Raw genomic sequence first — 14,731 nt, 5'->3', positions numbered from 1 at the left:
ACTTTACTCCGCTTCCCCACTGTTGATGACACAAGCCAGGTGAGCCTTCAGTCTCTTCCTGCTGCTGTCAGAGTGCTGCGGGCTTTCTGACTTGCCATTCTGAGATGTCATGGGAATAAACACTTGTCTACCATCAGCGCACCTGGTTTGGTGTCCAGATTTTGCCTCCAATGTACTGTGTACAACACTTAACCTCCTGTGCCTTGTTTCAGATAGAGATCCTACCTCCTAATATTGGCTTAGCTCTGTGGGTTCTTACCTCAGAAATTTATCAAGGTGGAAAGCAGAAAATGCTTAAATGAAACTCAAGGCTCTGTGTTAAAATCCTAAGCAGCTGAAGAGTATCCTGGAGTGGGTAAGGTGTGGGGAGAGGCAGTGAGGCTGCAAGGACAGATTTCTGGCACCTGGGGAACAGATAGATGTCCTGCCTTCAGAACTTGTGTTCTGCACAGGAGGTAACAGGTCTTCTGTGGTGGCTCAGATAATGAAGAATCTACCTGCAATCCAGGAGATGTGGGTTCAGTCCCTGGGTCGGGGAGATCCCCTGGAGAAGGGAATAGCTACCCACTCCAGTACTCTTGCCTGGAGAATCCCATGGACAGAGGAGCCTGGCAGGCTACAGTCCACAGGGTCGCACAGAGTTGGACACGACTGAGTGACTGACACCTTTCGCTTCCAGGAGGTGACAGGATCTCTGGAAGGAAGTGTGATACACAGTGTGGACACCCTTAGATGGCTTGGGTTCTACAACTCATGTTTCCAGTTCACTTGAGATTTCCAGTTTCAGCAAAGAAGCGGCAGAGCCTGGAACAATGAGTGACTTAGCTGTAGCCAGTGTGGACTCGTGGCTGACAACCTGAGGTATTCCGCACCTTGGAGACAGGCAAGACCCCGGGGCTTTCTGCCTTAATAGGAGAGAGCCCCACGAAGGCCTCGGGCTTCACTTCTTCAAAGTCCGATAGGAATGGGACTTGGAGTCAAAATTCAGCTAATTTTTATAAAGAATAAAAGTAGCTCATGTATAGTTTTTTACAGGCTTCTCTGATGGCTCAGCGGGTAAAGAATCCACCTGCAATGCAGAAGATACAGGAGATGCAGGTTCAGTCCCTGGGTTGGGAAGATTCCCCTGGAGGAGGAAATGGCAACCCACTCCAGTATTCTTGCCTGAAAAATCTCATGGGCAGAGGAGCCTGGTGGGCTACAGTTTAAAGGGTTTCAAAAAGTCGGACATGATTGAGAGACTAAGCGTAGTACCTAATTTTTTACTATGCACCCTCAAGTGAAGGGGCTGTGGCTCACGCTCTACGCTGTTTCACTGTGTTTCCTGAGGGAAATCTCTTGGAAGACCCTGTGGTTTCATTATTAGCACATGGAACTTCTCCTCCGGGAACCTTGGGGGGCCTCGAGAGCTCCAGGCTAGTTTGGACAAAGCAGGTTGAGCAGCTGGAGGCTAGGAAGCCTGCCCGTGGTGGGTGAGTGGCCGGGGCAGGTCCAGGCAGGGCTGGGAAAGCCCATCAATGAGAAATCACCTGCCGGAAGCGGCTTCAGGGTAACACTCAGCATCACTTCATTAGCTGAAGCCAGTATGGACTATTGGGCTCCGAGGGCTTCTTCAGCCCCAAGTTCATGTCTGCTTTCCTGCCCGAGGCCGCCAGACGTCCCTCCTCTGCCAGAGAGACAGGATCCCTGGGCCAACATTTCTCTTCCACTGCTGTGGTTTCCTGAAAACCGAGACTTTGCCTTGGCTCTGAGACTCCGTTCTCCTCCCGTGCTTCACAGCTCCCACTCAGTCATGGAAAGAGGAAAACGTGCCTAAAGATGATGACCAGCTGGGCCCCCAGAGTGTGGTGGAGTGCAGCCACGTCTCATGGGAAATGTTTGAAGTCTGCTCCCGTGGTTCTGAAAACTCGGCAGTGGCGCGCTTGCCAGAAGGGCTCTTCAAGTCCTCTTGTTCTTGGCACCCCTCTGAGCCGTCTTTGCAAGGCAGGTGCTCCTTGCCGGCCAGTTATTGAGGTCAACCCAAGAGAGCAGCTTTCGGGGAAATAGGATGGTGAAGAAGAAGATGTATTTTTAGTGCCTTTTCTGCTGCCTTTTTTTTTGCCCCTTCTTTCCTGCATCCCTCCTCCATCTCCACAGGAGCCCCCCACCATCCCCGCGTTCCTAGGTGTCCTTCACCCGTGCTCTCTGGATGCCTGTAGACTTCCATGGTACCTGAGCCACCTTTCCTAAATAATAGCCCCTTGTCTGAGGTCTCACTCTCTCTTCCTCATCAAAACTGACATATCCGTCCTTCAGGGAAGGAAGCTCGTAAGTGAATTCACAATAAAATACAAAGGAGGATGGTTTAGAATGACCTGTTATACAGAGTATGGAGCATTGTTCCAAATTATGGTTAAAAGACGCATTTCATAAAATTCACCATCTTAAGCATCTTATTTTTGTTGGCGGTGCTGGGCCTTCACTGGCGCTCATGGGCTTTCTCTAGTTGCAGCGTGCGGGCTGCTCATTGTGGTGGCTTCGCTTGTTGCAGAACACGGGCTCTGGGGTGCGCTGGCCTCAGGAGTTGCAGTGTATGGGCTGGAGAGCACAGGCTGAGTAGTTATGGCCCATGGACTGACTTGCCCTGTGGCGTGTGGTCTCTTAGTTCCTGGACCTGGGGTTGAACCCCTGTCCCCTACGCTGGCAGGCAGACTCTTAACCACTGGACCACGAGAGAAGTCCATCATCTTACTCATTTTCCCCTCTTTATTAAGTATCCCATTGCATGCACATACTGCATTTTGTTTATTCATTCATCCATTGATCAACAGTTGGGTTGCTTCTACCTTTTGGCTGTTGTGCATAGTACTGATATCAACATGAATGTGCAAATATTTTTTAAGATCCTCCTTTTAATTCTTTTGGATGTATACCTAGAAAGTAGATGTATCTCTGGATCACATAGCAATTCTGTTTGAATTTTTGAGGACCTGCCATACTGTTTTTGACAGCAGTTGCACCATTTTACTAATCCTATCGATAGTATACAAGGATTCCAACTTCTGGGAATCCCCTCCAACACTGGTTATTTTCTGGTTTTTTTTTTTTTTTTTTGTCGTTGTTGTTGTTGTCAGTAGCCATTCTAATGGGTGTAAGAATACGGTTAAATTTTAACAGAATATTTTAATGCTTTAGCCTAATGGAGTAACAATGGTGCTGATTTCACACTCTGGCACAGGGAATGGGGAGTTAGGTGTTTTGGTTAGGAGATTCCTACTGCAGCCTTTAAACCACTTGAAATAGATGTCAGCAGTCATTATATCACCTGAGTGACAGATAGCTCACCTTCTCTGAAATCTAGATAAGAATGCCTCTTTTTTTATTAATAAATTTTATTTTTTTACTTCTGTAAAATGTATCAGGCATACCAAAAGGGCAAAGTAACATTCTGAGATAGTGACAAAATGCTTAATTTCTCTATGAAAATTTTCAAAATAAGATTGCAGGTTAGTTCACTCCCTCAAAATATTTTTTTGGTCCAGGATTAGAAAAGGAAAACTCCCTCACAGTCTAGAATTATCAGTGAAAGTCCATGGTTAATATTTAATACTTTTAAAGTTCTTCCATCATGTGAAGGCATTTATCTTTATAAAGCAGGTCAAGGATACTCTTCAAAAGGAAGTGAAAGTGAAAGTCGCTCAATTGTGTCCAACTCTTTGTGACCCCCATGGACTATAGAGTCCATGGAATTCTCCAGGCCAGAATTTTGGAGTGGGTAGCCTTTCCCTTCTCTAGGGAATCTTCCCAACCGAGGGATCAAATACAGGTCTCCTGCATTTCAGGCTTGACATATCACAAATGAAAATGACAACTATATCCTCAACTGTTTTGAAACTCAGAATATGAGCTTCTGAATGGGCCCTAAACCTGCAGAGTATAGCTTCCCATCTTTATCAATATACCTGACACAAGTGCTACTACATTTTCTTTCATCTATATCTTTGATCAGTACCTACTAACTTCCTGTATGTGCCAGAACCTATGATGAGTGCTGATGGAAGTCAGTGATTTGGCCTTAGACTGCTCATTGTCTAGTGTGTTTCTCCATCCATCAGGATACCAGGCTTCCTCTCAGCAAAGCAGTACATTGAACTGCATTATAGAATTACTTCTCATCCTTAACATGGAGATAATAGGAACTACCTTACAGTGTTAATGTGAAATTTAGGTGTAATGATACATGTAAAGTGTTAGAACTTTAGTGCATGGCACATAATAGGAGCTCAATAAACTTGAATTGAAAAATAAATTTTAAAAATTACAGAACTCTAGAGTTGTAGGAGACCTTTCAGTTTGTCTAACAATCCAAACTTCTCAATTTTAGGTTGGAGAATCTGACTCTCATAAGGTTAGGTAGCTTAGTAAAGGTTGCAACTTTATTATTAGCAGAAAAAAACAATGAACCCAAGATCTCTTGATTTCTACCTCATTGAAATTTTCACTGTAGGTTCTGCCAGAGAAGTTGTGGGTGAGTGAAGAACACCATAATAGTTCCAAGCACATGCAATAAATGCTTATTACATCAGTATTCAACAAAATCATTACCTCAAGGAAAAATTCTAAGAGCTTCCAAAAGCCTGATGACACGCGATTGGATGTTTTTATTCTAGCTGAGCATAGTCTGATGGCTTCAAGATACCATGCTGGCTGGTGATTTATGTATGGGGTGATTTGCTTGGGTTGAGTCCATGGAGAACAGGGATCATGCAAACAAGCCCACCATTGTTTATTGATCAGGTGCGATCTTCTACCTACTTACCAGGTGTTGGCCATGAAACATGTTCACTCTGGCAGTAGTTTCCAAGATTACCGAAGGCATCCTCTTGGCTATGGAGATTTGAAAAGCTGAGATGACGTCTTCCTTATTTTCAACTCACTCTATTTCATCTCAGAAAATATTAAGGAGATAAGAACAAGTGGCAAGTTCTTGGTACATTCCTGCAGACAGCATCCAGGCAGGCCTGAGCTAGACAGTGTGAGCACATAAACCTTTAGAATCCTGTGAACCACGCAGTGTTTTAATCCACAAACAATGTTTGTTTAGGGAACAAAGCAGCAATAACCTGCAATGGGTCCAAAGAGAAAAGTAACTCTCCTTTCTGAAAGGGAATGAAGTTCTATTTGTGCTTGCCTCTCCTCACGTCTTCAAGATCATAAAAGGCTTTTAATTTTTTGGAGGTCAGCTGCAGTTAGTGACTTAAAAGCTGCGTACTTCTTTGACGGCTTCAGTCATAGGCTCGAAGGAAAGCCTGAAATCACCAACTAAGCAGCCTATGGGCCTTAGATGAGCCATTTTCCAACTTAAGAAGAGAAATGAGAGGAAGGAACAAGAAAAGCATAGTGGAATCAGAGTCAATATCAATTATATTTGGGTGAAGATTCGTTTAATTAGTGATAATTCAATTCCTGGATTTCAGGGACCAGCCTGTTAACTTGTCTTCTGTAACTGTAAGCCTAGTTGTCCTCTGACTCTTCTGTGCAGTGACAGTCCGCTGTGGGGCAGTGACTCTTAGTGGGTAGTGGTGTCGAGGAGTGTGATTTGACCTCCCCTCCACCACGGGACTTTTAGCTGTGTCTGCAGATGTATTTTTGATTTTTATTGGTATAGATGCTATTGGTATAGATGCTACTGGTATCTAGTAGGTAGAGGCCAGGGATGCTGCTAAACATCTTAAAATACACAGGACAGCCCCCCCACCACCCCCACCACAACAAGTAATTATCCTCTTTGAAATGACAGGTATGCCAAGATTGAGAAACTCTGGCATAGGAGCTAAAGTATTTTTTTATGGGGCCAGACTGACTCAGTTTCATTTGACCTTGTACAAATGACTTAACCTTATCGTTCACTTCCCCATCTACAAAATGAAGTAATAGTATGATCCTTACAAGATTTTTATGGGATTCAATTAGTATATGCTTCTCAGAACAATGCCCAGAATATAATTAGCACCATGTAAATATTAGTTGTTATTTTTGTGCAAAACAGCATACATAGAAGAACCATCAAAACAATAGAATCTCTGCACAAATAAGTGCTTTTGAAGGGAATGTCATTAAAAACCACCATATAAGGTAATGATCAACACGGACTGACTAATTTGATGAGACCCCTAAGATACTGGAATCTGAGTGATGATGAACTGTCTGACACTGTTATTACTCTATGATTTTCCTATAGCCAATTTAGTGCCCTGGCATTGGAATGGAAAATATGTTGGGGCACATCCGAGTACATTGTTTATGCTTGGGTGGTGGTTGTGTTTAGGTAGTAATCATGTTTTTAAGATTCTTGAAAGATCAAGGATGTGAGCTGTGAGACAGGGGACAAGGAAAGACTCATGGATATATAATTGAAAACTGACCGGTCGCTTGGCAGGGCTGTTGCTATCTATAAGAAGTGCTGGCAATTGACCTTTAAGATAACAAAGATAAAACTCTCTAAGGCCAGAGTCTGGTGAAAGACCTTGAAAATTAAAAGTGGTGATATTTGTGGACAGAGGCAATGCATTAGCCTATGATTTAGTCTCCCATTAATTGCAGAGCTGAAGATGCCAAAAAGGGAACATTTGAGTACATATGACAAATTATAGGTGTTTGGTAGGAGAGAGAGGCTGAACTGACCTGTCTGCATACTATGCTCAGAATTATATTTAATCTAATGGTTTTGATTTGCATGAGAGTCTGAAAATATCTCTACTAAGCTTGGTTCAGTAGAGCTCGACCTTGAGGCTCTTGTTTTATGCTCTAGGTAATTTCAGCAACGAGGGGACCAACTCTGACCTTTCCCATCCTGGATTCTTTATTTCACAATGAAAGTTTTAATTAAGATATTTCACATGAGGGGCTCTAGGCAATTTCACAAAGCCTTGGGAGATCAACTGTAAAGTCACAGTTTCAGGTCAGTATGTGATCTATGGCCCTCTACTTTAAGTATTTGTGAACCTAGCAGAAGATATTTAAGTGATACTGAGATCCTCCAAGGCTCCATAAAATGTGCCTTTATGATATATACTCACTTCTAAACTTAAAGGGCTGAAATTCACCAGGTTCTGGTATAGTCTCTTACCAGTAAAATGGAAGACATTACAGAGAACAAGTTAAAGATAAAAAGTATTCTTTTTGAATACCTAGTATAAGCATAGTCAGGTAATGTGGCAGAGCATTTTAGATATTAAAAACAGATAAAACCCTACCCATTTCATAGAAAGTAGAGCCAGGGTCCAAGAAGTCAGGTAATTGGCTCACGATCGTGGACCTGGTAAGCTGTGGTGCCAGCGTGTGCCAGGTCTCTTTCTGTTTCCCAGGTGGTACAGAGGTAAAGAATCCACCTGCTGGTGCAGGAGACTCGGGTTTCAATATCTGGGCTGGGACAATCCCCTGGAGGAGGAAATGCCAACCCACTCCAGTATTCTTGCCTGGAGAATCCCATGGACAGAGGAACCTGGTGAGCTACAGTCCAGGGGGCTGCCAAGAGTCAGCCACGACTGAGCTACTGAGCAGGCTGTCTCTAAGGCCTTTTCTGCTTTATCTCCTTATCTCTTGAGTAATTAGTGTATAAAATCCATGTCTCAGGCACTGCTGACATCGTAAGAATCTCTGAATGATGAGGGGATTTGAGATGGGTCATGTCTGGCGTTGGGGATCTGTTTATTTGGAATTAACCAAAAACTTACATCCTCTTCTATTTTAAAATTTGGGGATGCCAAATTTTGAGCAACTATCACTACTGTTTGTCACACAACATAGCAGATATCACCAGAAAGACACAAGAAATATCTGTTAGTCACACACAAAAAAACAATATGGCTATATACATCCTGTATCTCAGGGGTCCCCAAACTCTGGGATCTCATGCCTGATGAGCTGAAGTGAGACTGTAATAATAAAAGAAATAAAGTGCACAATAACTGTAATGTACTTGATTCATCCCCAAGCCATTACCCCACCTTACCCCCATCAGTCCATGGAAAAATTGTCTTCCACAAAACCAGTCCCTGGTGCCAGTAAGACTGGAGACTGCTGCTATAGACCCTACCTCCAAAATATATTCAGAGCCCAGCTATTTCTTCCCATCCCCTATATTACCACCCGTGTTTGAGTCTGCACCATACTACAATCTCCTAACTGGTTTTCCTGTTCCTCCTTTCCCACCCCTACAGAACACTCTTTTCATAGTAGCTGGTGTGATCCTTTAAAAAGGTAAATCTCATTCTGTCACTCTTGCTCAACATCCTCAGTGGTCTCCTAATGTATTCTGAATAAAATCCAAACAAGCATGCATCGACTGCAGGTTCTGATGCTCACTCTTCCTACCTTCCGAGCCCTTCTTCACCCCAAGCGCTTTATGCTTACCTCACTTTGTAACACTTAAAATATTTTCCCCATAGCTCTTTGCCTGGCAGTCTTCTCTGTTCATTTGAGTACCAGTCCAAATGCCAACCCTGTAGAGATGACTTTCCTGCACAAACCTAAATAAAAGCATCACATCCCAACCCCCATCCCCCTGTCAGGAATACCACTCTCCTTTATGACAACATTTGTTGTTTTGTTTTCTTTAGAGCATTATCACCAACTTACATTTTCTCATTTATATATGCATTGATCATCTATCTCCATCCTCTTAGAAGTTAAAAGATTTTTTCCTCATCACTTCTATGTCTCCTGTGTCTAGAAAGAGTGACTGACTCACGGTAAGCACTTAATAACCATTCATTAGTATTGAAAGAATGCTGGTTTGGGGGTCATGAGACTCGTATTGAATCCTGGCTTCACTACTGGTTTACAGAGTATGTCAGACAAGTCACTCTTCTTGGGTCTCAGTTTGTTTCCTCCTCTATAGATTGGATCAAATAGCCTCTGTGACCCCAGTCTAATTCTACAATTACCACCGATTCTTGTAATTTTCTGACTCCACAAGCATTGGGATGGAGTTCCTTGATTCTTCTCTTTGTAGACCCCAAAGGGATTATTCTAATATTAAAAAATGAGAAATGCTGCAAGCCCAGGTCATCTTAGTGACAAACAGAGCTTGCTCAATGATGTTGATAATGAACTTTCGGTACCCTGAAAGTGACTTTTATACTTAGAAAAAGCTAATTCAATTCTACTTTCTTCATAGAAATTAGTATTCGGCTTAATAAAGTTACAAATAAAAAAACTACTTCTGTTAACCTCTAATTCAGCTTAAGGTGAATTTTTATCTAGTGAATTTTAGCTACTGCTCTGATGAATTTTTGAATAATATTTGGTCCCATTAATGTTTAGTCATTTAAATACTGTTAAACATTTTACAGAAGCAGAAGATATTAGGAAGAGGTGGCAAGAACACACAGAAGAGCTATAGAAAAAAATCTTCATGACCCAGATAATCATGATGGTGTGATCACTCACCTAGAGCCAGACATCCTGGAATGTGAAGTCAAGTGGGCCTTAGGAAGCATCACTACGAACAAAGCTAGTGGAGGTGATGGAATTCCAGTTGAGCTATTTCAAATCCTAAAAGAAGATGCTGTGAAAGTGCTGCACTCAATATGCCAGCAAATTTGGAAAACTCAGCAGTGGCCACAGGAACGGAAAAGGTCAGTTTTCATTCCAATCCCAAAGAAAGGCAATGCTAAAGAATGCTCAACCTACCACACAATTGCACTCATCTCACACCTAGGAATGTAATGCTCAAAATTCTCCAAGCCAGGCTTCAACAGCATGTGAGCTGTGAACTTCCAGATGTTCAAGCTGGATTTAGAAAAGGCGGAGGAACCAGAGATCAAATTGCCAACATCCGTTAGATCATTGAAACAGCAAGCAAATTCCAGAAAAACATCTATTTCTGCTTTATTGACTATGCCAAAGCCTTTGACTGTGTGGATCACAACAAACTGTGGAAAATTCTGAAAGAGATGGGAATACCAGACCACCTGACCTGCCTCCTGAGAAATCTGTATGCAGGTCAAGAAGCAACAGTTAGAACTGGACATGTAACAACAGATTGGTTCCAAATTTGGAAAAGAGTACATCAAGGCTGTATATTGTCACCTTGCTTATTTAACTTATATGCAGTGCATATCATGTGAAATGCCAGGCTGGATGAAGCACAAGCTGGAATCAATGTTGCTGGGAGAAATATCAGTAACCTCAGATATGCAGATGACACCACCCTTAGAGCAGAAAGTGAAGAAGAACTAAAGAGCCTCTTGATGAAAGTGAAAGAGGAGAGTGGAAAAAATTGACTTAGAACTCAGCATTCGTAAAACGAAGATCATGACATCCGGTCCCATTACTTCATGGCAAATAGATGGGGGAATAATGGAAACAGTGACAGACTTTATTTTTTTGGGCTCCAAAATCACCGCAGATGGTGAATGCAGCCATGGAATTAAGAGACACTTACTCCTTGGAAGAAAAGCTATGACCAACCTAGACAGCATGTTAAAAAGCAGAGACATTACTTTGCCAACAAAGGTCCGTCTGGTCAAGGCTATGGTTTTTCCAGTAGTCATGTGTGGATATGGGATTTGGACTATAAAGAAAGCTGAGCACCGAAGAATTGATGCTTTCAAACTGTGGTGTTGGAGAAGACTCTCGAGAGTCCCTTGGACTGCAAGGAGATCCAACCAGTCTATCCTAAAGGAAATCAATCCTGATTATTCACTGGAAGGACTGATGCTGAAGCTGAAACTCCAATACTTTGGCCACCTGATGTGAAGAACTGACTCATTGGAAAAAACTCTGATGCTGGGAAAGATTGAGGGCAGGAGAAGGGGATGACAGAGGATGAGATGGTTGGATGGCATCACTGACTAGATGGACATGAGTTTGAGTAAACTCCGGGAGTTGGTGATGGACAGGGAAGCCTAGCGTGCTGCAGTCCATGGGGTCACAAAGAGTCAGACACAACTGAGCAACCGAACTGAACTGAAACATTTTCAATTACATTTTGTAGATTCAAACTCTTCTAAAAGACTTTAGCTGGCTTTCAAAGCTTTCTGTATATTTACTTTTTATAAATCTAAGAGGTGCATTATTGATATTGCAAACTTGAGTGTAGTTAAAATTTCTAATGTTGTACATAAACTTAGCAGGATTTCAACTTAAATTCACAAGTTTCGTTTCTCAAATATGTATTTTTAATTGCAATAAACAATTATCATTGACTTGTTATTCTGATAAGGTCAATTTTATAAAATATTACACAAATAAATCTAGTATGTGCAACTCTCTTAACACAATAGTATTTTTTTTGTTTTAATGCAGAAACAAATTTTATGCTTTATTTTTAATCTTCCTTAGATTAAAATATACTGATCAGTACTAAGGATAGGATTGCATCATGCCCCTCCTTGCTAATTTTGAGATATAAGTATGTGTATTTGTGTGGGTGTTAGTTTAAGCTGAATTGTGGGGATAATCAGTAGCACTGATCAGGAATTCACACTCCAAGTGTTGTCAGTTGACATGTGATCAGGAAGATCTAATTCTACAGGCAGCTTCTGCAAAAGCTTTATCTATCTTTATCATCAAACTTTTTGTCTAGTTCATATAACAGATATTTGAAATAGTTTCTTGCTAGCATAATAGGTGGTAGATAGATATATGGTCTTATACGTGGAATTGGAGCTATTAAAGATATGTGGTTTGGCTAAAACATTTGAGAGAGTCTTTACTTTCGGTGAAGAGCATATGAATCTTGCTAGTCCTTCAGTTTTACCTTTACCTTTCACGTATCTGTATGTGTGGTAGAATTTGGTTTGAGCCTTACCTGCTTAATAGCATAGCGGTGAGGTTATGGGTGAGTAGCTCCTGGTATTTACCAAGAAGAACCTGATGGTTGTTCCTAACCAATTTGACTTAAGTCAGTTGGAAACATTTTTCCTTGTAATTTTGCAATTAACTTATGATTGCATAATAAGAGGAGATTCTTTTTGGCAATGTTAATGGAACTGTATTATAGCTGTTATGTCATTGAATTCATAACTTCAGGGGAGGTGGCGGTTTCATAAGTCAGGATTTTAAATTTTCTATTTAGAGGAATCTACAATCCCTACATTGTTTGATTAGATGTTGTAATTCTTCAGCGTTTAACTCTGTAAATGTCTTTCCCAGTGAATTTTAAAGGTCACCGAACTTGATGGAATTCTGTGTTTTATATTTTATAATTATGGAATCATATCACATGATTGGTGGCTCAGATAGTAAAGGATCGGCCTGCAATGCAAGAGACTCAGGTTCAATCTCTGGTCAGGAAGATCCCCTGGAGAAGGGAATGGCAAGACACTTCAGTATTCTTGCCTGGAGAATTCATAGACAAAAGAACCTGGTGGGCCACAGCCCATGGGGTTGCACAGAGTCAGACATGATTGAGTGAATAACTCTTTCACTTCCACATGCTCATTGAAATAACACAGGATGAAAATTTAGTGCTCTGTCTCTTTAATAACTAAGTGAAAACTTCCAAAAGTCATTCTACTGAAGTAGGAGAAGTGAACTGTGTGGCAAAGCCTTAAACATCCAGCTCTGGAAATACCTTTTATATCAACTAATGGTGGATCACTGGTTTTTATTCTCCAGGGAAACTTTTCAGTAGCGTAGGTTCCTTCATCGTGCACATGGCATACATATGCCCAAATGTCAGCTGGAGTAGCTCTCTCCATTTGAACAGAAGGGAAGCATGTGGAGAAAAGGGGTGAGGGGAGTGATGTTGAGTAGGAAAATAGGATAAAATAGGGTACTTGCTTCCACTAGGGTTTTGTTTTTGTTTTTTTTTACTATCTAGGTTCTAGACAACATGTTTACCCAAGAATGGGGGAGGACAGCAGACAAAGGTAAGCCATTTCAAATTTTACTATCAAGGGTTCCTTTAAAAGAGTTACCCTGTAGACCCATGTCTTGATAGATTTTTCTCTACTAAGCAAATTTATTACATAATAGCTTATTACCCACTTTTATTAATCAAAGACCTGTGTCTGATTGTTAGAAATTCTAATTAGCATGTGCTTAGTTGACATAATCCTTTTGGCTAAAATAGAATAAATTGGAATGCTACTTAGGGATGCTTTAATGAGTCATTAAAAAAATAATATGTAATATAATTTACAAAACTACAATTAAACATTAGAATATATTGTGTTTATACTGCATCCTTTGTTTTCTTCCTTAAAAATCAGCTATAAAGCCATAAATTTAAATTATATTTTTTTAGTCTGAAAACTTACTTCCACCTAATTGCGTGCTATTCTTTTACTTCATTATTAATGGCAACATTATATTTTAGTGCATGCATGAACCATAATTCCTTTACCCAGTTATGCTAAAGATGTGACGGTTTCATGTGAAGGTTTCTCTTGTAAAAAATCTTTTTATTTTATATTGAAGTATAGCTGATTGACGACGTTGTAATAGTTTCAGGTGGACAGCAGAGAGCCATGCAGATGCATGTATCTATTCTCCTGCAAACTCCCCTCGCATTCAGGCTGTCCCATAACATTGAGCAGAGTTGTCTGCTATACAGTAGGTCCTTCTTGGTTATCCATTTAAAATATAGCATTGTGACATGTCCACTCCAAACCTCCTAACTATCCTTTCCTCCTATGTCATGAGACTTATCACAAATGCGTTCTCTGAAAATCACCTAGTGTTTGAAAAGAAATACTGATTTCCAGGCCTTATACCCAACATTCTGAAATATAATTTCTTGGGTTGGGAAACAGGAACCCTCATTTTAATAAGCACTGTTCTCATTTTTCAAGTTGTTCAGATCTCATTGTTCCTTGAACCACACTTTGAGAAGCTCTGCATTAGAAATTCTGAAAAAACTCCCAGATCACCCCCTGAGCTGAATTCACAGATCTGGTAACTTCAGGTTGGGAACTTCTGAAAGGGTGAATAATTGTAAACTTGATTCAGCTGTTCAGCCTTAGGCATTACTTCAAATGAAGCTGGAGAAGCTATGACTAAGTTGACCTTTTGTCGTATCTCTTTTCTTCCCTGTTTGTTTAAGTTACCATCTTAACTGGCTCTTGAAGTCAAAGGTGCTTTTGTTCTATGCATGAATGGTTTGATTCACATCATACCAATACAGCTTCAAAGGAAGAAAAGTCTCTTACCTTGGGATAATCTCTCCCTCCCCCTGCAAATGCCACAACCCAGCTAAAGGATTTTTTAAGGATTTTTTTTTTGTTTGTTTGTTTTAAATAAAAGTCAGACTCTTCAGATTACTGCTCTTTTTTTCCTCCTTGGAAGAAATAAGGCCAAAAGAAATAACACTCACTTACAGCATTTTTAACAAAGGTGATTTCCTCCACATGATATTGTACTTAAGACAGTAATTCACCAACTGGGAGCTGAAAATGCACAACATACTGGGGCCATCTCCAGAATATATGATTCAGGAGGTGTGGAGGGGGACTGAGAAACAGTATTTTGATTCAATGATTAGCCAGGTCTCTGAATCAACATTTTAATGAAGCCCAATGGATCACTTGCCCGAAGTTAAATGACCAAGAAGTGACAAATTCTGACGAGGAGGCCTGCATTCTTTCCACCGTCTCCTGCTGATGGAAATAAAAAGGACAGGAAGGAAGCGAAGGTGGTCTGAGCTAATTGCTGTTTGTTGGGCCTCACATTCCTTCACTCACCTTCCTCCCTCTGCCCCTCCATTCACTCCATGTTTCAGTAGCTCTGGATTGCTTATGGC

General features: G+C 41.1%; 1 long non-coding RNA gene across 1 annotated transcript; it reads left to right on the top strand.

Annotated features, from left to right (window-relative positions):
* The first annotated feature begins 8,198 nt into the window (after positions 1–8,198).
* LOC139030901 (uncharacterized) lies at positions 8,199–11,197 on the top strand. Its single transcript, XR_011483340.1, has 3 exons — positions 8,199–8,241; positions 8,601–8,732; positions 9,336–11,197. It is a non-coding gene; the product is annotated as an uncharacterized lncRNA (long non-coding RNA).
* Positions 11,198–14,731: the final 3,534 nt, after the last annotated feature.

Source organism: Odocoileus virginianus, chromosome 24, assembly GCF_023699985.2.
Source record: "Odocoileus virginianus isolate 20LAN1187 ecotype Illinois chromosome 24, Ovbor_1.2, whole genome shotgun sequence".
NCBI lineage: Eukaryota > Metazoa > Chordata > Mammalia > Artiodactyla > Cervidae > Odocoileus > Odocoileus virginianus.
This window is presented reverse-complemented; position numbering and strand designations above follow the sequence as displayed.